This window comes from Melanotaenia boesemani, chromosome 6, assembly GCF_017639745.1.
Source record: "Melanotaenia boesemani isolate fMelBoe1 chromosome 6, fMelBoe1.pri, whole genome shotgun sequence".
Lineage (NCBI taxonomy): Eukaryota > Metazoa > Chordata > Actinopteri > Atheriniformes > Melanotaeniidae > Melanotaenia > Melanotaenia boesemani.
This window is the reverse complement of record NC_055687.1, coordinates 32,633,086-32,655,277: the sequence shown is the minus strand read 5'-3', so window position 1 is coordinate 32,655,277 and position 22,192 is coordinate 32,633,086.

Here is a 22,192-nt window from a genome sequence, read left to right as displayed (position 1 = left end):
TTAAGCATGTGGTGTATATCTTTTGATATACACCACATTATTATCATTTGATCCAAGGCTTTACAGACACAGGCCTTGGTTCCCTTTGACCAAAAAACTAAATATAGCAGATTTGTTGCTTTTTCAGAATACACCCCACCTGCCAAAATACACAGGCCCTGCTTTCTTAACCTTGCACAGTGATCTGTGTATTTAGAGTAGAAATGCAGTGAAAGGAGAGGCCGTGGTGCTCGACGTGGCTGGCTTAAAGGCGAGGTAATGACACTGTCTGCTTATGTTTTTGGAAGCAGCAGGGAGCTCCCCATAACTGCCTCATTGTAATTCCATGCTATTATTCAGAAGGATGTTGATATTGATTGCTGCTGGAATATCTAGCCGTCATCCTACACTTTACCTATCACAAGTTGCTCATGTGTCTGGGCCATGATGGAAGCTTCTGGTTTTGCTCAATTTAAGAAGAATTATAGAAAAAATATTTAGGTTCTGAGTCAGTAACATCAGTAACGTTGGAGTGGTACAGCTCATACCCATTTACCCCCATTTTTCTTCACTCTTTCCCGTATATAATTCATTTTTCATAATATTAACTATGAAGTCATATGAAAACAGGGGCAAAAGTTTATTTTCATTTTTTCAATTTTAAAATATTTAGTGGGAAAAATATTATTCTGCACAGAAAAATTAGTATTTGTACATTTACATGATATAAGTCATTTATAAAAGATAAAATTCTCACTCTTTTCTAGATGTAATAAAACTTGAAATGATCTCTGAACTCTTTATGTGTCTTGAGGCAGATGTTTGTGTTGTCATGACTCCCTTACACATTAGTAACATTGAGTATGGTACATGATATCAGACATCTCTTCTTTGCAAAGGCTGCAATTAAACGAAAATGTCTGACAAGATCTAATTGATATTTTTCTTTTTCTAAAGAAATGATTGTGTTCCTCTTTTCCAGATGCAGAAACCTTTTCTGAGAACTGTAATCAACCATCAGGAGTGTTTGTGCTCTTTGTCATTACAGCATGCAAGCAGAGTAGTGAGGTTCATCAATGTAGGAATGTGGCTGACTTCACAAAGCTCTCAGGAAGCAACATTTAGCTCTGACTTTAACAGTCCTACTAACACACATAATGCCATCAAGACATCTGCTGTTCATTGCTTCCCTTTCTGCCTGTGTTTTGTTAGTGTTAGGGTATTCTCAATGAGTAAACAATGCATTAGTCTGACATTAATGTATTAGTGGGGTTGAAAGTATCAAACTAAATTAATTTAATTGCCATATTTAAATTTAGGACACTGTTCAGTTAATTTTAGTTAGTGACATTTCTCCAGAGATAGCAGGTTTGCTCTGTAAATCCTTAGTTTGGCTCACTCAGATTAGCAATGGAAAGTTGTTGTTAAATGTATGAACTTAAGAACAATGTTCCCAGAGGGTAAAACTTAAAGATGTCTGGTGAGTTGTTTGTCTTTTTTCTTGCACCCACATGATGATTAACCTCTTAAGCCCGACGGACCCACAGGTCCAACAGGTGTAAACACAAGTTCATGTGTGTAAAAAAGTTGCTTTAGTGATGTTAGGATATTTTATTTATAATGTGTCTTAAAGAAGAATACCTAATGCCACTAAATCAACTCTTCAAGTGCATTTGGTCAACAAAGAATTTGTTTAATAACAACTTTAAAATACATATGCCACAAACAACAGCTCCACCATAACCAGTAACACCAGAAACAAAATGCAACACAACGCGTGATCCATTCACTCCACCCAAACATATTGGGTATCAAATGAACCTAGGTATCCAAGTGGCCAGATAGAGAGTCCGCCTGGTACTATCCACACTAAAACCTGCATAAAAGCTATGAGCTTTGTTCTGTTCTCATGAAACCTTGTACAGTTGTAGCCAAGGAGTTGCTGAATCCATGCAGTGGTATCTTTATGCACAGAATGATTTCTGTCATGATGTTTTCATCTGTGTACAAAAAAACAAAAAAAATTTGCCGAGGATATTTTTTTTTTACCTATGGTTTATGACAATTTGCACATGCATATTAACATTCACAATGTTTCTGACACTGGATTTATATTCCATAGGGTCTTACCTATCCATTGAGGCCACGCTTATGTATATTGACCTAAAAATTACAGAGTTATTGTTGATTTAATTTGGGTAGGTCTGTTCAGGCAAACCAACCCTCCAAAAACCCTCGGGCTTAAAGGGTTAAAGCATAGAAGTGTTGAAATTTAACTTGATGTGAAATCTGTCCTGTAATCCATTTAATCTGTCAGTAAAAAATGTAAATACCTTGGGCTGAAGTGGTCAAGATCTGTTTGCATTCAGCCCAACAACACACCAGATGTCCACCAAGTAGCAGTGTGATAATAAAGGCACACAATATAAATACAATTTTGAGATAGTAGCAACTTTACCAGTTGTTTTTCAGCGTTCACATGACTTACAGCCAACTATAACCATGTATGTTTTAATATTTGAGTGATTGCACAATTGAACAGTCTTCCATCTCTGCCTGTTAACATGATCTCGCTGAGATTGTTAGCATGTTAATGCAAGGATGACAGAACTGAGTAAAATGACCTGGAAATATCTAAGTAGCAGCCATTAAAAGTTCTTTTTGAAATCTTCATATGGAGTTCCACTGTTTCCTTTCTTACCTCCTTTAGCATGGGATACAGCGGACAATCTTTCACCAAAGAAAGGGAATAATTCTATCCCACAATTCCTTGCTGACACGACTTTCAAAGTGATGCTTGATTATAGTCATCTGATGGAGCTAACTGGGATTTGTTTGGATAAATATGAGGATGGTGAGTGTGAGCAACCTGTGATCTTTCACTTTTGTGCTCTTTTCTTTCCTTTTTAAATCCGCAACCTTGATAATAATCAAATGTTTTTATTATATTATATAACTGTTATATTATACATAATTTTATTATATGATATAGCCAGTGTGTAACAATGACTGATGCATCAGATGAAGTATCCAAAGCCCTTTTTGAGGAGCATTTATTAAACATTTAAAGTTTCACTGCTGCACACCAACTTCACAGTTTAGTGTAAACATGGTCAGATTCTCATTAAAACACAGTCATCTTTTCCGGAGTCCTGTTTTCTCCTGCCATCCTTCTTTGACCCTACTTTGTAGGTTTACAACATGTCTGGCTTTTCATCTTATCTTCCTTCATACCTTTTCCCATAAAACATAAAAAGGGATCAGCATGATGCTACAGTCATTTGAGCCGCATTTAGTGGAAATACATCTGATTAGAGTAAATGAGCAAAATCAAACTTTTGTCATGAGTTTTTGTCTCTGTTCTACAGTTAAAATACCCTGCTTGTATGATATTTAGCCATGAGTTTGACATTTTATCAGTCTAATCTGAAATGGATAAAGCATGACATCACATGTAATGTCTGTCTCACATTTGTAGTTTTAAGAATATGAAGAGCCTGTCAGAAACCTGCTCGGCTCCATCTGTAGGTTGTGATGGTGATGGTTTTCATTTGGACCAGCTGATTTTGAAGATTACGTTTTCTTCTGTCAACTGATAAAATGCTGATAACACTCTTTCTGGACTAAAATGCTCCATGACAACCTCTATGACACATCCTCTTTCTGTATAAACATATACTGACTCAGTTATTGTTTTACAGATTTTTTTAAAATGCATTTTCTAAATTAGGCAGCTGAGTTAGACGTCAAAGGAATTAGTTGTCAGGAGGAGAATTTGTTTTCATGCTTTGTACATTCTAATTGGAATAAACATATTTGTGAGATCACAATTAACTTGAATACTATCAAAGAAAACAGCCAAAGTTGATCAGAGTGATGAGCTAAACTCATAATAGAAATGAATAAGGGAGGTAATTCCAGTATCAGCACCCGTCCTCCTTTCAACCCCTCTTCCTGATGTCTCTCCTACTAGTCACCCTCTCTCATTCCCAGGCTCTGAATGTGGGTGTCCCGCTGGGAATTCAAGTAGCACAGTGGGTCAGCCACTCAATACCCCCTGTTTAAAAGGATTCATTGCAGACTAATTGGGATAACATGGCTGGAAATGTTGACCTTGGTATTTCTAAACAAGGTTTCAATTAACTTGTAATAAGGCCAAGCAGCCCAGGCCTAGACAAGTCCTCCACCAGCAGGAGGAAATGCGAAACATGCCCCAGTTGATGGTTGGCTTTTCTTAACTTTGATTAATCACTGAAAGAGTAAGCAAATGGTACTGGTAAAATAATTATATGAGGGAACATACACTGAGGTAGCATTTAAGACCTAGATTGAGTTACAAGAAAATAAGTCATGTCATGCATCCTCTTCTTTAAATCCAGATATCGCATGTGTTTTTTTGTGCTATTGCCAATGTTTTTGTTTTTTTTTGTTTTTTTGTAATCTGAACTGTTTCTCTCAGGTTTTCTTTCTTTTTTTTTTTTTTTTTTTGCTAAGGATGATTTTATTCAAACCACTAATCCGTCTTTGTGGTGTTTTTTTTTCCCTTTGTGTAACACAATCAAAGAAAACGCAGCTGGTTCCCTGTGTTGTCCAAGGTGACTGTAACTCAGTACGGTTCAAATACATAGAGCTGCAGATATGTTTGATCTGCTTTTAATAATGACATGTCCCTAAAAATCTGCCATTAATTCTTTAAACAAAAGCCTCCTTAAACCACATGCAACATTGGCACTGACCTCCAGAACTGATACTTTGAGGAAGTTTATTATTTCACATTATATTGTGTACAGACTCTTAGATCTCGGTGCCAGTGGTCCTGATCCAGCGGGCCTAAAAACACACTGCCAGAGTTTTAGATTTTGGTACAGGAACTGAATTGAGCCACCTGATGAGAGACAGAGAGAACTTCTGGCTAAAGATGGGGCCTCTGTTGCTGCTGAGTCAGCACATCTACTTTTTGTATCAGGCCATTTGAAGCGACCGGACACAAGCTGACCTGTGTTGAATTATCGTTAATTTAAAACGCAACAGTGGAGCACTTACAGTGTCTGTTGGCTGCTTTGCTGACAGGAAGACACAAGGACAACAGAATGAGGAGAGGGACTCTGCAGATTAAAATGAAACTCAGTGAAATTCACCCTCCCTTTCATGTTGCTGTGGTATCATCAGATTGACTGTTTTGTGTGTTTGGCTTGCTCTTCTTCTCCTTTTCTTTGCCTTCCTCCTCCTCAACTTCCTCCCTAATTCTTCTTTCCCGCTATTTTGAATGATCATGATTCCAAAGAATGTCTTTCTGCAAGTGTTTAACACACAAGTCTTTGAAGCGCAATCCAAGTGGCTGCATTTGTCTGTGCTTTGTTGTTCTAAATGCTAGTTGTATTAAATCACCTCCCAGTCCCCAGCCTGTGTGCTTCATCTTCTCCAAAACTTCATTTACAATCTCTGGGAGGAAGTCCTGTTCTGCACGCCTGAGGCTACTGAGGGACTTGGCATATTTGCACAAGTTTTTTTAATGCATTTCTAATAGAAGTGTGACACTTTAAATACTGATTTTTGTTGCTTTTCTCTTTATATATATCACCACAGTGGAGACAGGAGCTGACTGAATAAAAACAATTTGCTTCTGTGTCGATTCCAATAAATGGTAACATACTTCCTTCCTGCTTTCTTCTGATTAATCTAATTCTGAACACATGCTTCCAAGCTAAAGATGATAGGAAAGAGCTTATATAAGCTGCATTAAGATTCTCAGTTTAAAAGTGTAAGGGTTCTTGTGGAAGAATCTAACACTGAATTTGGGAAGTTTTTGGGGCTAAAACTGAAGCAGATGGAAGTCTAACAGAATACAAATCCACGTTTTAAGGGAATTCAAAACATATACATCATATAGGATAATGTCTCATGCATGAAACTGGAGCTCTTGCCTCCAGTTTAACAGCACAATTAACTCTGAACACATGGAAAGCACAGTGGCTCATGTTTGCTTTTTATTCCCAAACATTTGAATTTGATTCTTTTTACAGACACATTTATAAAAGACTGAAATGATGGAAAGACTGCAGAGGACATGCTGTAAACCAAGCAAAGGAAACACACCTTTCTTTTATAGCTAGGACATAAACAGTAGTTTATGATTTGCTATTTACTGTCATGTTGCATAAGCAGGCAGGTCTGATTTACAAAAAAAAAGTTAAGCTTTGACTGATGTGGATCTCTTTACTCCTCAGCATGAATGAATTAGACGTAAAGGTGCTTGCAGGCACTAATCAACAAGGATTACTCAAATTTAAACCCCGTTTTTGGCTTTTCTACATCTGTTTCATTACAAATCACATAACAAAATGACAGCATGAATTAAGAATTATTTCACATATTGGATTCTTCTTATGTTGCTGTCAGACAAACAAACAAACAAACAAAAACTACATATTGGTTTTTGATTTTCACCATACATGCACAGCGTTTAGCTTTTTATGGATGAAAAACAAGAACAGATAAGCTAAACTTTAAAGAGAACTCTTTTTAAACTGCCAGTGGCCTGAGGAAAGATGAGCTGCTCTTATCAGCTCCTTCGGTGCATAGCCTTCACCTCTGCCTTATACAGAGTGGTATCTGCCTTTTGTCAAATAGCTACCCTTATTTTATGGCTTTACCACCCTTTGTGTGCGTCTCTTCACCTGTGATAGCGTTCAAAGGTGCATTCACCCAAAGATAACAGTTTACAGTAGTTAATTGGTGATTAAATGACAAGATGTCCTTGTAAAATACTGCTACCTGTGTTGTACTGGTTAAAAAAAGAGTTTTCAAAGATATAAAGAATTTCATTGGGTTTTAAGTGAACTTTTGTTAGTTTTATGAATGTTTACAGGCTCGCTGGCATAACACAAAGACTTGTAAAAGCTGATGACATGACATGATATATGCATTCTTTTTATGACGTAAAAGCATCAATAAACATGGGGATATTATATTTGATAGTATTCATATATATTTTACTACATGAGAGAATTTGGTATCACTTTCTGTTGGAAGAACAAAATTATGTATCATCCTGCTGGACACTGCTGAAGTGTCCAGAGGGACACACACACTCATGTCTTCCCCTCCTGCTATCATTTTAGGCAACAGCCAGATTTTGTACTTGGAACAAGTCTGCTAGTGTGAGATTTGCAGCCACCCCATCCACAGCCAGAGCTCTAAACCCTTGTAATTACATTTTAAGCAGCATTGGCTGGTTGAAATACCTCGAGTAATTAGTTTTGTTTTTCCACTCTTCTTATAATCTTCTCCGTTTGTGAGAGGGTTTGGACCATGTGCTGGGAAGTGAAACACAACAAGTCAGTAGGTAATGTGGAATGAATTAAAGAAAATCTGACGTAGTTGGATGTAAGAATAGAATGACCCCCTCTGCCTCCCCTCCATCCACCCACACACACATTCCCTTAGACCACCTGAAATGTGTTTTGGTGGTTGTTTCCTTTGATTAGGAGTGTTATGGGAGTGCTGTACAAATATAAAAGCTGTCCAGACTGTTTTATAGTGTTTATTTGTGGTACCACCTGTGTTTCCATACAGAAAAATGAGGTTGTGACGGTGATGAGGAACATCGAGTGTAAAGGAAGTACAGTTTGTGCTGTAAGTTGGACCAGGGCATGAAAGCATGCCTATAAAGTGCATCTTAATCTGCCTCTGCTTTAAAGAGACCAGCAAATCCTTAGCTCTGAATGGTTTTTAATTTGTTAAAAATCTCCAAAGCACAGTTGTCGCTGGACTTTCAGGAGGACCCACAACCCTGCTGCTCGCCTTCCTGCCTCTCCACCCTTATGCCTCTCAGTCTGTCCTCTCTATTCCCTCTCTCCTCATCACTCCCTTCTCTGTCAAATATTTATAGCTGATGGCAGATAAGATTATTTCAGCATTGGACCTCTCAGTGCCAGCTGCTGCAGACCTTTGCTCATAATAAAGCCTAAGATGCGTTCCAGCCAAGGGGAAGATTGTTTTATTTGGAGTTCATCCTAAACCCCTATCAATAGGTGATTTAGTTGACTTTCTTGGCTCGGGGCATCATCAACAGCTCTTATCTGTAATCATGAGGAATTTATTTCTTTTCACTCTTAAGGTTCAGTTGATAAAGGGGTGGTGACAATGAGTTTTGACAATGAAGGATTATGCTTCAAAATGGTATCTGCATGTCCATCCTCACCTATGTGCCAGTTAAAGGATCTTATATGACAAAAGTCACAAAGTTTTGCTTGTCAAGTTTTCTTTTTGCTGTGTATATATTTTTTAATCATTTGAAGCAATTCATTCATTTTCTATTAACCTTCTCTGGAGAGAGAATATTAATGAAGGGAAAAAAAATGGAAAGAGCACAAACGGCGCTGCTTTGATGTAACAAATCAGCCGCAGGTCTATCTTGATCTGTTAAGCTTTGAAAGCGCAGCAGTGTTTGGGTGGCCAATGCACATAATCAGGACCTTCACTGGAGCACATCATGTTGTTTGTGTTTCTGTCCCATCAGTAAATAAATAGAATCTTGACAGTAAAGATCAAACCATGCATGCGTGCATTGACTTTATTCTTTACTGCCAGAAAATTTGAAAGACGTCTACAGAGATGATTCGAGCATATTAAAGGCTGTTTGAATTATCTACCATCATTAAATAAGCAGACTTCATTAAACAAGAAATCTTATGATGGATTTATACATGAAGCTAGATACATTTGTACTATTTCTATTTCATACACGCACATTTGTCGCAGTGAATCCGCATCAGTGTGTCTTTATGTAAGACATAAGTTAGTCTGATGAAATGCCAGGGCTAACCCAACCGAACATACTGCAACCTGTCATAGTTGGATCGAGAACGTCCGCCTAGCCAGTCAACTCCTGAGTGGAAAATTAATCTTATTTAATAAGATCGAACGCCATCTGGGCTTTGCGGTCAAAATTGTTACAATATGTGAAAAAATCTTCCCAGAAAAAAGTTTTATTAACCTCAAGAAACACTGGAATTTCTGTGGCTCCACAAAACTGTTTGGAAGCACATGCTGCAACTGGTGCACAGAAAAGCAAACGGCATCTTATTTGGCTGCATTTCAACTTCAACCAAATCCAATAAAACTTAAACATGAATAAAAAAACAAAAAAAAAAAACAACAAAACATGCACTTTAGTGTGTACAGCACAGTCAGCATAGTAGTTACTAATCATATCACAATTTTATCACACATCTTGTTTAATTGTCCTCAAGCAGAGTTCATGTTGATAATAACTGTATGCATCTGCAAATTCAGAAGCAATATGAGGCAATACATGGGTGTCACAATTGTCAGCCTTATCTGCTGTGTACAGAACTGTCTCCACAATGAAATGGCTCATGGATCTAGACAAAGACATGTTGTAGCACCAATAAGAGGAAATTCAGTAAACTCTGTCCCCATTTCTCAACACTATCTGCTTCATATCAGATTTAATTGTTCATATATGTTCAGGGAGAAAACAACACTTTTGGTGCCCTCTGATGGTGAATAAGTAAGAAACAAACATACATGAAGTAGTGAGTTGCTACTGTCTATTGATTTCTTGGAATGACTTTGAATTTTTTTTCACTGGTTTCCTGATTAACAAACTCCGCTCATATTTTCAAATTAAAGACTGGTATAGTCAGCTGCCTTATCAGCCCTCCTAAAAGAATTATTGTAATATTCCAAGAAACACCAAACTCTTGATAGACACTCAATAGGGCCATTGAAAGGACAATTTCAATCAAATCACTAAACAACAGCATTGTTCTTCTAATGAACAGGTGCACTAGTGTTTTGTGGATCAAACGAGTATTTAAGCAAAACCTCACGCTTATTTTTTTTTGCTCAATCTTTTTATTTTTCTCAGTATTGTCTTCACTTCCAGGACTAATCTCCTTATCTATCCCAAATCTTATAATAAAGTGGGTATCGAGCTATGTTGCTCATTCTCTTTTGAATCAGCTGCAAACCCACCTCAGTCTTCATGTGGTGTATTTTTTTATATGATTTTGGGTCTATTGTGTCTGTAGACACCTACATAGACACCTAGCTTGTGTATATTGCTGTAAGTTTAGATCTTGCCCATTTGGACCAAACACTCAAAGTCTTTTGTAATTTCCAAAAACACAAAATATGTTAAAGAGACTTCTTTGTGAAGGTTTTTACAGGTGAATCTGATCAATCTATCCAATTTTCCTCACATTTTAAGCATACTGTACTCTGCCAGTAAAGACTAAGCTAATACATGTCTACTTCCGGCTGCTATGTGTGTGTATACTCTCCTGTTGGTGGTGTTTATAACATCCAAACAGCTTCTGTGCCAGACTGGAGCCATCAGTTTACCTTGATCGTCTGCTGTCTGCTGTCTCCTCTTTTATTTCTCTACCCTCGCATTAGCTGTGTATGCAACAGGAGGAAAGTTTATACGTCGGTGTTTGTACTGTTCATGTGCTTGTGGGCAGTTGTATGTGCATATTTACCCCATTTGAATGTGTGTGTGTGTTTCTAAGAAAAGTTTATATGTGTGTTCCCCCTCAGATGATTGAACAATGACCTCATGGCATGATGGCTGTCATAATGGCCTTTCAGAGAACACCGTTGGGAGCATAAAAAAGCTGATTGTCAGCAGAGCAGGGCAGCAGATCATATGTGCAGCAGATGCCAGTGATAAGATAATGATAAGGCTGCTATCTGGCCTCCACATCAACCTCCAGAGCAATGACAGACCACGACGTATCAGTCGCCATCTCGTATGCACCCTCTGTGGCCAATGGACCGATACTGATGACAGAACATCTAACAGTTGCATTAGAGCAATGAGGCCTGTGGGCGAAATGAGCGGTGGATAAAGAGCTTTCTGAATATGAAGTGCATCTGTTTAATTACTCTGGGATGTGGCCGAAGCTATATAATATTGATTGTGATATGATAAGGATGGGTTGTTGTGTCAATAAACTGTCGGTCTCTCATCCTTGTATGTCAATGTCCAAAGGTTTTTTTTTTTGTCCTATTTTCCTGTGTATTTTATTTATATAGCTCATTTATGTAACTTTTAAAATAAATAATGTGTTATGCTGTCATCTGAATCATATCTAGGACTTCTACAGTGCAAATTAAATGTTTTCTTTCAAGGAAAACTGCTATTTAAGCCTGTTAAATGTAAAAAAAAAAAAAAAAAAAAAAGCATTATTTGTAATCTTTATGCACATCAGCATTTTCCTTGCAGCTGGCCTTTGTTGACATGGTGCGGCTGGTGTGACACGAAGCTTTACTAAATGTCTGATGTTATCTTAACAACAGCCATGCTGAAAGTTCTTAGAGAGTTTATTCAGAGACTGAAGCTTTGACTTAAATACTTTGGCCGGAGTGGCAGTTAGCATGTTTGTAAGGAAATAGTTTCCAACTAGTTCAAAACACAAAATACATCTAAAGGAAGACAGTCTCACAGTCAGCCAGAAGATTATAAACAAAAGTATTGCACAAATTAAAATTGTCACTATGTGATGGCACCAGATGAAAGTCTGGGGATCAGCAAAGACATTTTAAACCTTCTCTGAGGGGGATGTAGATGACTGTATCAGATGATGCAGCAATCCATCCAGTAGTTGTTGATACATTTCACTGAAAGCCACAAATGGAAACTTGATGGTGGCACAAGAGTAACCATGAGCATATGTGCCAGATTTAATAAATCCAAACAAGACTTTACAGAATATGTCCTTTCTAAAAATCAAGAAGTAAGCCTTCTAGTGGTACTTCAAGCGGAAGTAAATAAGTACAGGCAACAGATTCCTTTGAGTCACCAACTTTTCTATCATCAAAAATTTAGCTTTAAATCTAAGTTTGCTGCAAATGTGTTTTGGGCTCAATTGAGAAATCAAAATATCTTATGGAAAGTGTTGAAAACAGAAACTCATTCACAAGCAAATAACTGTTAAAATATTATATTGACAGAGATTATTCACTTTAAGCTGTTATTGTCTTTATACTTCACAAGCATAATACATAATGAAGCAACTTCTCAAACAATTCACTATCAAACAACATTTTTAACAGCAACCATTTTTACGTTTTTATAAGGAGAAGCTCGTGGCTGCTCAGTTGTTGCTGAGTGTCAGCTCACTCTGAGCCTTCGTTGAGCCTCTGTTTGTGTTCTGGCTAGACATTGTCTATAATGAGCGCTGATTAGTTAACTTGTTTAAATGCCTCTGCTATTTCAGTCCCTGCTGCTCAGCCATCCATCCATCCATCCATCCATCTATCCATCCATCTATCCATCCAGACCAGGCCCTGCTGTCTTCACCCACCCTCCCACATAGGTGACATTCCTCTGAGGTGTCTGAGCTACAACTAGACGCTACAAATAAAGTAATCTTGGACTTTAAACGTTGTAGAATACATTTTAATTGTGTTTTAATGTTTATATTTGTATCTATTTGGCAAGATTAGTAGATGGATCCATAAGCACTGAGTAATAGCTCATTTTGACTTATCTTTCATTTACTCCTCATCCCCTTTCTCCTGTAACCATCCACAGATGTTAAGCGGTCACAGCACTGCCTAGTCATCGTAAAGCCACCTACAACAACTGGACCTCACCCTCCTGTTTTTCTTTCCACTGGGGAGGTGAATAAATTTGAGAGCGGCAGAGAGGAGGGCCTGTCATGGCCTCTTCAGTCCGAGACTGTGATTCTGAGTGGTGTTTATTTGTCATTGCTCACCCAGCCAACCCTTCAACAGAGCTGAATCAAAAACGTCAACAGCAAACTGGGATCGGGTGAGATTGGTCTCAAGTCCACGAGATGAAAATCTATTTTTGAAATGAGTGAAGTGCAGTTCACACAGAACTTGAGAAATGGTTCATGTGCAGGCTGTCTGGTCTGAAGCTGAGGTTGCGACCCTGCAGCAGACTGTTTTTCTTTTCTTTTTTTAACCAGTCTACAGATACTTCTGTAGGTCATGTAGAAAGTGTAATATCATCCTCAAGGATTCAAATATCAACTGATAAGAGTGTTAAATCTAACCAATCCAATATGTAGCAACAGGAGGTCAGGTTTTCAGCATTGTAAGTAGCCACGCGCCTTATCTTCTTACAATAATAAATATTTTATTATTATTTATTTATTTTTGGTCTTCATAATAAAAACAAGTTTCTTTACTCGATGTGTGTATTTCCGTGTGATGAGTGTGTTACCGTACTCATAGTGATCTGGCTGAGGTTGGTGTTTGTGCACAGCATAAATTGATTTTTATCTGATGGATGGAGATATGTGTTGGCTAATGCAGCAAGGTGGAGGTGGGGGCCCGCCTCCAGAGAGCCTTTGAGCAGGCCAAAGATAAAGACTCAGAAGTGATGGGCTCTCTGTGATGCCCTTATGTGGGAGGAAATTTAATGGAAGTGGCTACATTGGTAGCAGATGGAGCAGTTTCCTGAATCTCAGTCACGGTAGAAATATTAGACACACAAGCACACGGGCACTAAAACATGCACATACTCTAACTCTTTAAATTTGTTCACCAGATTTACAGAATGATAGAGACAGAGGGATTGAACTGGGAAGTGTTTATTTGCCTGGGACCTCAGGCACCAAGAGTTCATATTTTTCTTTACTTTTTTCTGTCTTCTCCTTGTCTCTTTCTCTGTTTAATTCACTCATGTGTATGTCTCCCATGCCCTCGTCTCTTTGCTATTTTTCTTTTTTGGCATGCCGTTTTCAAGATTCCCACAGTCCCTTGTTGGGTCCTGATATTGGAGCTCCAGGCTGACAAATTTGGTGTAAAGTTGTTGAAGAAAGGTTCTTAAGAAGAATAAACTGGGGCTCAGCTTTTGCTAGCTAAAATGTGTGTGTATGTGTGGGAGGATGTGTATGGATACGTGAGTGGGGGCCTGCTCAGTGTGGGTGGTTCAGCTGAGGGTTGAGTGGTTGAGTGAGATGACAGTAATAAATTCATTCACTTTAGGACCTGATGATTGCATCATCAATCACATTTATTGATGATGTGTTAGGCTGACATACCTCAGAGTCCCTGTTTCTCCTGCAGAGCAATGACAAATCAAGAAGCAAACATCTGTTAACTTGTGATGTATTTGGCCACATAAAGACAACTGACACCATGGAGAGATTTCTATTACCCCACTGGGTTCCTCTTCCTTAATCTGAATTAACTCTGGAGCTTCAAATCGAAAACTGACCCTAACTCGAGCCAATGCCAAAATCTGAAAGTTAAGTTAGGAAAAAAGCTATTTAATGAAATGCAATGCCAGTTATGCAAAGCTGCTGGTATGAGGCACAGGGCCATGGTGTTTGTGTAAGTTGTGGTGATACATAGCGTGCAGCTCTTTGCTTGTACTTTGGGAATAGCCTAATTTTCAGAATCAAGTTTAAAGCATTTGTTGATGAGGATGATTAATCTGGAAAAAAAATTAATGCTGGTGCTTTTGATGAATATGAAATAATGAAACAAACCCAAACAAAGTACTAGGAAGCTGATTTGGTCTGACAGTTTGTGTGGCGTTTTGTTGATATTTGAAGCTCTTTGCCCTGATCTGGAATGTGAATTCCACTGTGTGCAGCAACAAAATGCAGTTTAACCCCAGTTGATTTCCCTCTAATAAAGCCAGACTCCTGAATGTTTTGATGTAAATCAGTGATTAGAGAGCTTTGATGGCTTTGAGAATGTTTTTGAAATGAAAACCAAACACTTATAACCCTTCAGTTTGTGCTGCTATAAGTAGATTCTGCATTTCACTCTAGGAAATGTTTTATCCTTTGCAGTTTGCATAAATACATCTCTCTGTCTTCCTTTAGTTTTAATATATTAACATAATATTTCTCTTTTTGCATTTCAATGCAGGGTGCATTTCACAATCAGTTCTGGTCAAAAGAAAAACCAGAAGAACTCAAATCAAGCTGATAAACACCTGCACATGTGAAGACAACTTCTATCAAAAGCTAAAACATGGTAGTCAGAGCAGGGTTAGTATTGTGATCTATTGCATACATTTAAGGCAATTTCTTATCAGGTTTTTAAGGTGGGCCTCCTTTTTATTGACTGCTGCTTTCAGGCATTTGACCTACAACCATCAGCTCTTCTCCCCCACTCCTTATCTCTCCTTCTCTCCTCATTCTTCCTCACTCCCTTACCTACTATTTGCTCCCTTTCTTTCTTTTTGCCACTCCCCTCTCTCATTCCTTCAACTTCCTCACTGTTGGGAATGCTAAACGTGTAACCCCGTTGATGACCTCTTAAGGAGGTCATAAATTTAGCAATGAGAGATAGCAGGAGCAACTCAGATAGAGAAATGAGAGGATGGTAACTCGGTGATCCATCAAGTCCTTTCTCTTGTAAACACTTCCAACTGCCAGTATCACTAAAACCTACTTCAGTGACAAGTTTGAAGAAATGAGAAACTGATTTAAATCTAAATCTGACAACTTCCACATTTTATTTTTATTTTTCAGTACGGTCTGAAAATAAAACTGTAATTCTGCATTGGCAGACTCAGGTCTTAACAGACCTTATTAAAGCCGGCGAAGTGTTTTTTGCTTTTTAATTTTTTATTAATGACTCTAAAGGAAGGGCACCTTCAAATCTTATTAGCCCACTGAAGCCCTTTCCACTGATCCAGATGGATCTATTGCTAAATTCAACATTGCTGTGCCAAGCCTGTATTATGAATGATTTGACTGTCTGTTAGTTATTTTAGAATGCTGATATATTTATACAGTGTGAGAGTCTGGAAATGCAGACAGGCCTGTATACGTAACACAGTGGCCAATACCCCAGTCCAACCTTTCAAGCTCCTATTCATCACACCCCAGTGGGTTCCCTGTTTGCACCCAGATTATGCTATCAGAGCTGATAATGCCCCCCCCCCCCCCAATTACTTCAGTTTGACCCCCTGGCATCCCCCACATACTGGGCCACTGGTATTTACTGATTTAGTGGGGTGAAAGAGAAAGAGACATCCCCCTCCCTTCACCTCTTCCTCCTCTCTTTTGATCCCCATCTGTCCCATCCTTTAGCCCCATGTCTGTATGTCCTGGCCAGACTGCAGTACAGATAGACCACAACATTACAGCTCATCACCACCACACCCAGATTCAATCAACCACTGTCGGTCAGCCGCAATCCCCAGTACGCCCTCCATTTCCCCCCTTCCCATGCTTGTCCTTGTTTTGCTAGTTGCTGATGTAATTCCTCACATTTCTTCACAAATGAGGGGGTGAAATTATGGAGCTGCCTGGCCCCACTTTGCCTTGACATGTAGTGCCATTTTGATGGGAGTTTAATCCCTAATATCAAAGTCTGGCTGTTGACTTGAGCATTACGGGATGTTGTGGCCTCTGGCCGAACTCCATCTACGCCCTCTTCCGACTGGAATGAAAGCACCAAAAGTTGAGTCTGAGCTCCAGCCTCTATCATCAGTGCTAGTGTGAGGGCTGTGTAGTTACAAATCACCAAATGATTGAAAAGAGTTTAGGAGAGGGTGAATTAAGGGCAAGGGAGTCTCAGGGATGTCAGTTGTGTCTGGCTGCTTCTTCTTTTTTTCTTGGGGGCTGAGGGCTAAAACAATGAGACATGATAAGATTAATGCTTGCTTGTGGTAGCTGGTGTGGTGGAGGGGGTGAAAAGAAGCAAGAATGGTGACTAGCAGGGGCACTTGAAACTTGGTATTTGTCATGGAGGAAAGCCCTTGGTTGCCTGGAAACCAGAGGGAAACATGTGTAAATATAGCCATCCTGTATTTTAGATCTTGCTGTTGATAGCAGCCTGTAGATGTGAATGGTATTCACTCCGTCAAGTTCAAACTTCAACCCTGCCGCTGTAGGATAAGAAGACAGAAGACATTAAAAAAACCGCCAGCAGTGACACTAGACAGTCAGTGAGGATGTTTATTGATCAGAAGTACCACCAACTTCTACAGAGTGTCTGATAACTCCTAATAAATACTTCTCAACGAGAAGCTCACAGCACACATGCAGACACACTTACCAGGAAGACCCATGACTTCTTGGTCCCCTGAAAGCCTCTAATTGCAGTCATCTTCTACATTGACTTTGTCATTTTTACAGCTCCTTTAGATGGTTCTCATGAACACCCTGCCAAGATAGCCTCATTGGAGGCAATGCAGTTAATGGTTTAAGACATTTACTCTTGGTGCCCTGCTACAATGTCAGTGCCAGAACTGCCTGTGTGTATTGTGAGCCTAGCAATGTGTGCGTGTGTGTATGTTGGAAATGGCTGCCTCAGTTATTATCAGGGTAATCCTGAAATTGGAGACAGTATTAGAGTTGGGCATGTCATTCAAGGGCGGGATCCTGCCTGTGTATTGACTACCGTCGCTTTCAATTAGACAAAACATTTCCTCAAAGCCTTGCAGATCTAGAAGACTAGCACACTCCTTTTTGGATGTTTACCACAGACAAACAGGCTGTTACCAGCTAAATGAGATCTCTAGATAATTCCAAGAATATAGCTTTGCACTCCCTAACCTCCATTCTTCTCCTTTTGCTCTTTTCTCATCCTTACCTTTGACCCCGACTGTTTTCCCATGAATCTTCATGTAATAGGTGTGGATATAAGCTTGGTCAGCCCAGTGTCGGGTGACTATGGGCTGTACAAGACTGCAGACCTGTGACTGCAGCTCTTGTAGCCACTGCTGATTGAGTCATTTGTTTTTGCACAATAATTCAATTCTGTCCCCAGACCAGGGTCCGACACCTGCTTTCCATTGCGGTGGAACAGTAGGGGGAAAAGGCAGAGGGGATAGGGGCTAGCTTGGCCACCTGCTGATGTTATTACAGGACAGAAGTGAATGCAGACATCCACACACTCACCAGCACACACTCTTAAAGGCTTTGGACAGTTGCTCATATGCTTGTTTTCATGTTTGTGATAAATTACACAAAAGTATGCATGATATGAGCCTGTGTGTTTATGCTGTGCTTAAATTACATAATTAATTTAAGATATTCATTAAGGTCTGTGTGATGTTTTGCTTTTCTAAACAGAATGTCCAGGCTCACACGTGTTTGGTTAACCTTTAATTTTTCATACACTGCTGTAACTCTGTGAAGTGGATGTATTTTACTGTTACGGGTGTTGAGGCCGCCTCACTCAGCACTCTGCCAGTTGTAGAAATTCCATCAGTGATTTCCGCTGGTGGAGGTGAGAAGAGCTCTGGCTGTAACACTGCAACAGTCAGTCTATTGTTGGACCTGCTCACCCATGTGGAACCTGATGGGCTGCACAGGTTTCTTCAGCCCAACAGTGCACTGCCCCCCAGTGCTCAACAAATTCTTGTGCCAGTAAAATAAAACTGAAATCGCCTACTGTTCACTGATTCGCTCATGATCATCAGTAAATATCATAATTCTCTCGAGTCATACATTCACCAAAGTAATCTCTGTAGGCAGAGGTGAGCTCACCCGAGTACTCACAGAAAGGCCAGACAAACAAGGGTGCTCACACACACATTAGGGAGTGAAACAAGGGATTAAACATCAGCATCTATTAGATCTATTACATCTATCTGATCATTACTACTAACTTGCAGTTAGAAATCCAACAGCCAGCACTTGGATTGAAATCTGGCAGGACTCATCAGCCAAATCCCAAGATGCTGAACAGAGTACATCTGCACATGCTTGTACATGTTTTGCAGTGGATACTTCTGTGTTGAATAAGCTTCAGCCATCTTAGAGTTTCATAATCATCCACTCCAGTCAGAATTTGTGTTGCTACCTTCTGGTCGTCAGATGAAGATGCCTGTCAGGACAAATATATTTAAGTTATCTTTCCTCTCCTCTGCCATTAAAATGATGAATGATGTAGTTCAGGGGTGTCAAACTCAAATACACAGCGGGCCAAAATGAAAAAATAAGGAACAAGCTGAGGGCCGTTTATTAAAAACATTAAAATGATCTTATTGTACATACTGAACCTGGAACTAACAGAGCCTATTTTTTATTGCCTATAAAACAAGATTAATCATTAAATAAATTAAAGTCTGTTCAAATCTGTTGCATCTGTTTCTTATGGCTCTATATGCATTTTCTTTCAGAGTAATTTCAAGTGAAAACATTTTCTACAGAACAACCAAAAGTAATTTCTTCATTTGAAAAGTCAAATGTCCTGTAATAGCAAGAGAAAAATGCTGAAAATGAAACTGCACTGAAGGCCAGTTTTCTAGAAGTATAGTCATAAACTCTTTTTTTCTCACGTACAGTTTCCCTTAAAAACTTTTAGAAACTATGGAACCTAAAGGGTTAATCTTCTACCGTCTGTAGCCTTTGTTTCCTGTCCAGATGCTTGTATCTGTCATGACGCTTCGTTTCAACGTGTCTTCTTACATCAAATCTTTTCATTACAGCCACACTGTGTCCATACAGAAGACACACAGCTTTGTCCTTACATCCACAAACATATATTCTGTTTTCAAAATCCACTTTTTGTTTAGCCATTTTTTTGGGGAGAGGGGTTGTTGAAAAGGTGAGCAGCTCCATCAGGCTGCTAAAGAACGAGCGAGATACATGCTCACGGGGCCGTGATTGACGTACCTATTTGACTTGTAATATTATGGTGGTGTGTGTACTCTTAACTGCAGGCCAGCTCTAATAGTGGAATACCATTAAATTATAGACCATGTCTATGTTGTTGTTTTGTAATCCTGGCTGCAAACTAATATCCCTATAAGGGGCAATCTAGTTACTTCGAACTTTGATAAGAAAACTATAAATATCAAACAAAATTAATTTTTAGTCAAGCACTTCTGCAGGAAAATCAAATAAAATTCAGAACTTAAAGCTAAAATTAAACATTCAGACTTGTGATAAGCTGTGCACTTCCAGATTTCTTAGCAGTGTTTATATGTATGAGGGATTTCTTTTATTGTATACTTGGTTGGATAAGCCTGCAATCACCAGACAGATGTAAAGATATATAAACTGTGGTGAGAAACTAAACCATACAGAGTTTTTCCCAAATGCTTCGCTGTGGAGATTGATTCTGTCCAGACTTTAGGGGCCCAATGACTGTAATCAGTAGCATCAGTGAATTGTGTAGTTTCACAGTCAAAGACACTGTAACGCATTGGGGCTTTTTGCCTCCCCGTTCACTTTGAAGCTCTCACAGTGTATACCTTTCTCCACTGGCATAAGGTAAATAGGAAACTTAAAGCTGATGTAACGTGTTGCCTCCTCCGCAATCAGCCCACTTACTGCTGGGACAGGCACAATCAATGCCTGCTTGTTGACCGGCCTGCCGCCCAGATGTAGTCTCTGTTTTAAACCCCTGCTTGTTTAAGAAAGCTCCATCCTGGAAGAAGGTTTTGCAAACCAAGGCTTCCCCTGGAAATGACCAATTAGGGGGTAATATGGACCCGGTTTCCTCTGTGCCAGTTTGAATCGGTGTGCTGGCGCTATAATGCGATAAGATCTGAGAGATACATGAATGGAAGTGGTTTGGAGTAGCATGAAATGGTTCTCTTGCTTTCCCTTCTTCTTCTCCATCCCCACCCCCCTCCCCCCTCCTTTCTCTCTCACTATCCACCCTCCAGGAGTAAATTGGAGAACATAATTACTGCAATACCATGTGAGCCTAATTGATTACTGCTCCCCCTTGGCCATTGGCAAAGGATTTTGTGTGTCTGAACAAATCTTTAGTGACCACACATCCAGTTTGGACTGCACTGATCTGTCTCAGATGTAATTTAAGTATCAATGTTTCCTTAAAAACCCATTCTAACTTCATTTCATCAGATGCTCTGACCTGTTGTCTCATTAAAATTAAAGCAAATGCACAGTATTAAATTTATGACACAGTTTAGGCACAAGGTTTGTCAATTTACAAATAAAAGATTCTGAACCATGAAGCACGCAGGACTGAGTTGCATTTTTAACAATTAATTGAGACAATGGTTTCTGTGATTAAATATGGTTATTGAAAATATGCATACACTAGTTCAAGATTATTGTACGACTCCCAGGGTGTACAGCCTGACAGCTTCTTTACAGCTTGTGAACACATTAACTCAAATGTTTGTATGTGAGGAAGCTGAGGTGGCAGGAGAAATGGAGTTTCATCTCTTGCAACTGGTTTTCATTAATGTGTCAAGCATCTGTTCAGACTGCTGTCCAGTCAGGACCCTGGCCCATGGGCCCCCGCACTGGGCAAAGTCAGCTGGTGGTGCAAGCAATGAGGCGAATCTCCCCCCTCCAGATCTCTTATACTTAGACACACAGTCATGACACGCACACTGATGCATGCATGAGTTCACTCAAGTGCAAGTCTGTACATACTGTATATACACACTCACATGTGTACATGAGAGAACTGTGGAGTAGCCTTAGCTGTTTTTAAAGAGGGGGATAAAAACATGGGAGGTGTAGGATTTTATCATCCCCAGGGGTATTATAATAAAGAATTTGGAGTTTTGATGGATTGCTTCAGCTTCCTGTAACCTGTGCAAGGTCTGAATCTGTAGCTTCAAACACTGACTATTGTTACCATGATGATGATATCATCAGGCCTGTTCCGTCAATCCTGAAAAAGAGGTGAAAAGGGCTATACTTTGTGAATCTCATCAAATCAACTGCATGTAGTATACTAGAATTATCCCCTCCATCTCAAACCAGAGACTCTTTAGTTTAGATCAAAGCAGCCATTTTTAGTTAGAATCATTTCTCCTTACTCTGCACAGATTATCAAGATTATTTCAACTGAAGTCAGCTTAGCCCAAAACAAATTTGACCAGCTCAACTCTCTTACAGAACTTTTACTTACTCATTCACATAGGACAGCCTGTTACAGCTACATTTCTACACTCAGCTCAGCCTTAGACGCAAGCTTTTTTATCATATGTCATGTCAGGTTTACAGTCTGGAACTTGGAACAGCAAACCCAACCAATGACAAGCAATCTGCCACCACTTTTCTTCAGCCACAAATTATGTTTACAACGGCAGTCCTCACAACTTTTACTGCCTGTCACTCTCAAATAGAAACTGACTCAGTGACCAAAGCAAGCTGCTGTTTTCACACCCTGATTGAGTTTCCATTTGAAGTCAGATCCAAGCCGCTTAATGTCCTTTAAATGATTTTTCCTAAACACAGACACAGTAGTCCTTGCCTCAGAGCAACTTCAAACAGCTGCTGTCAGCAGAAAGTTGTTGTTGCATGTA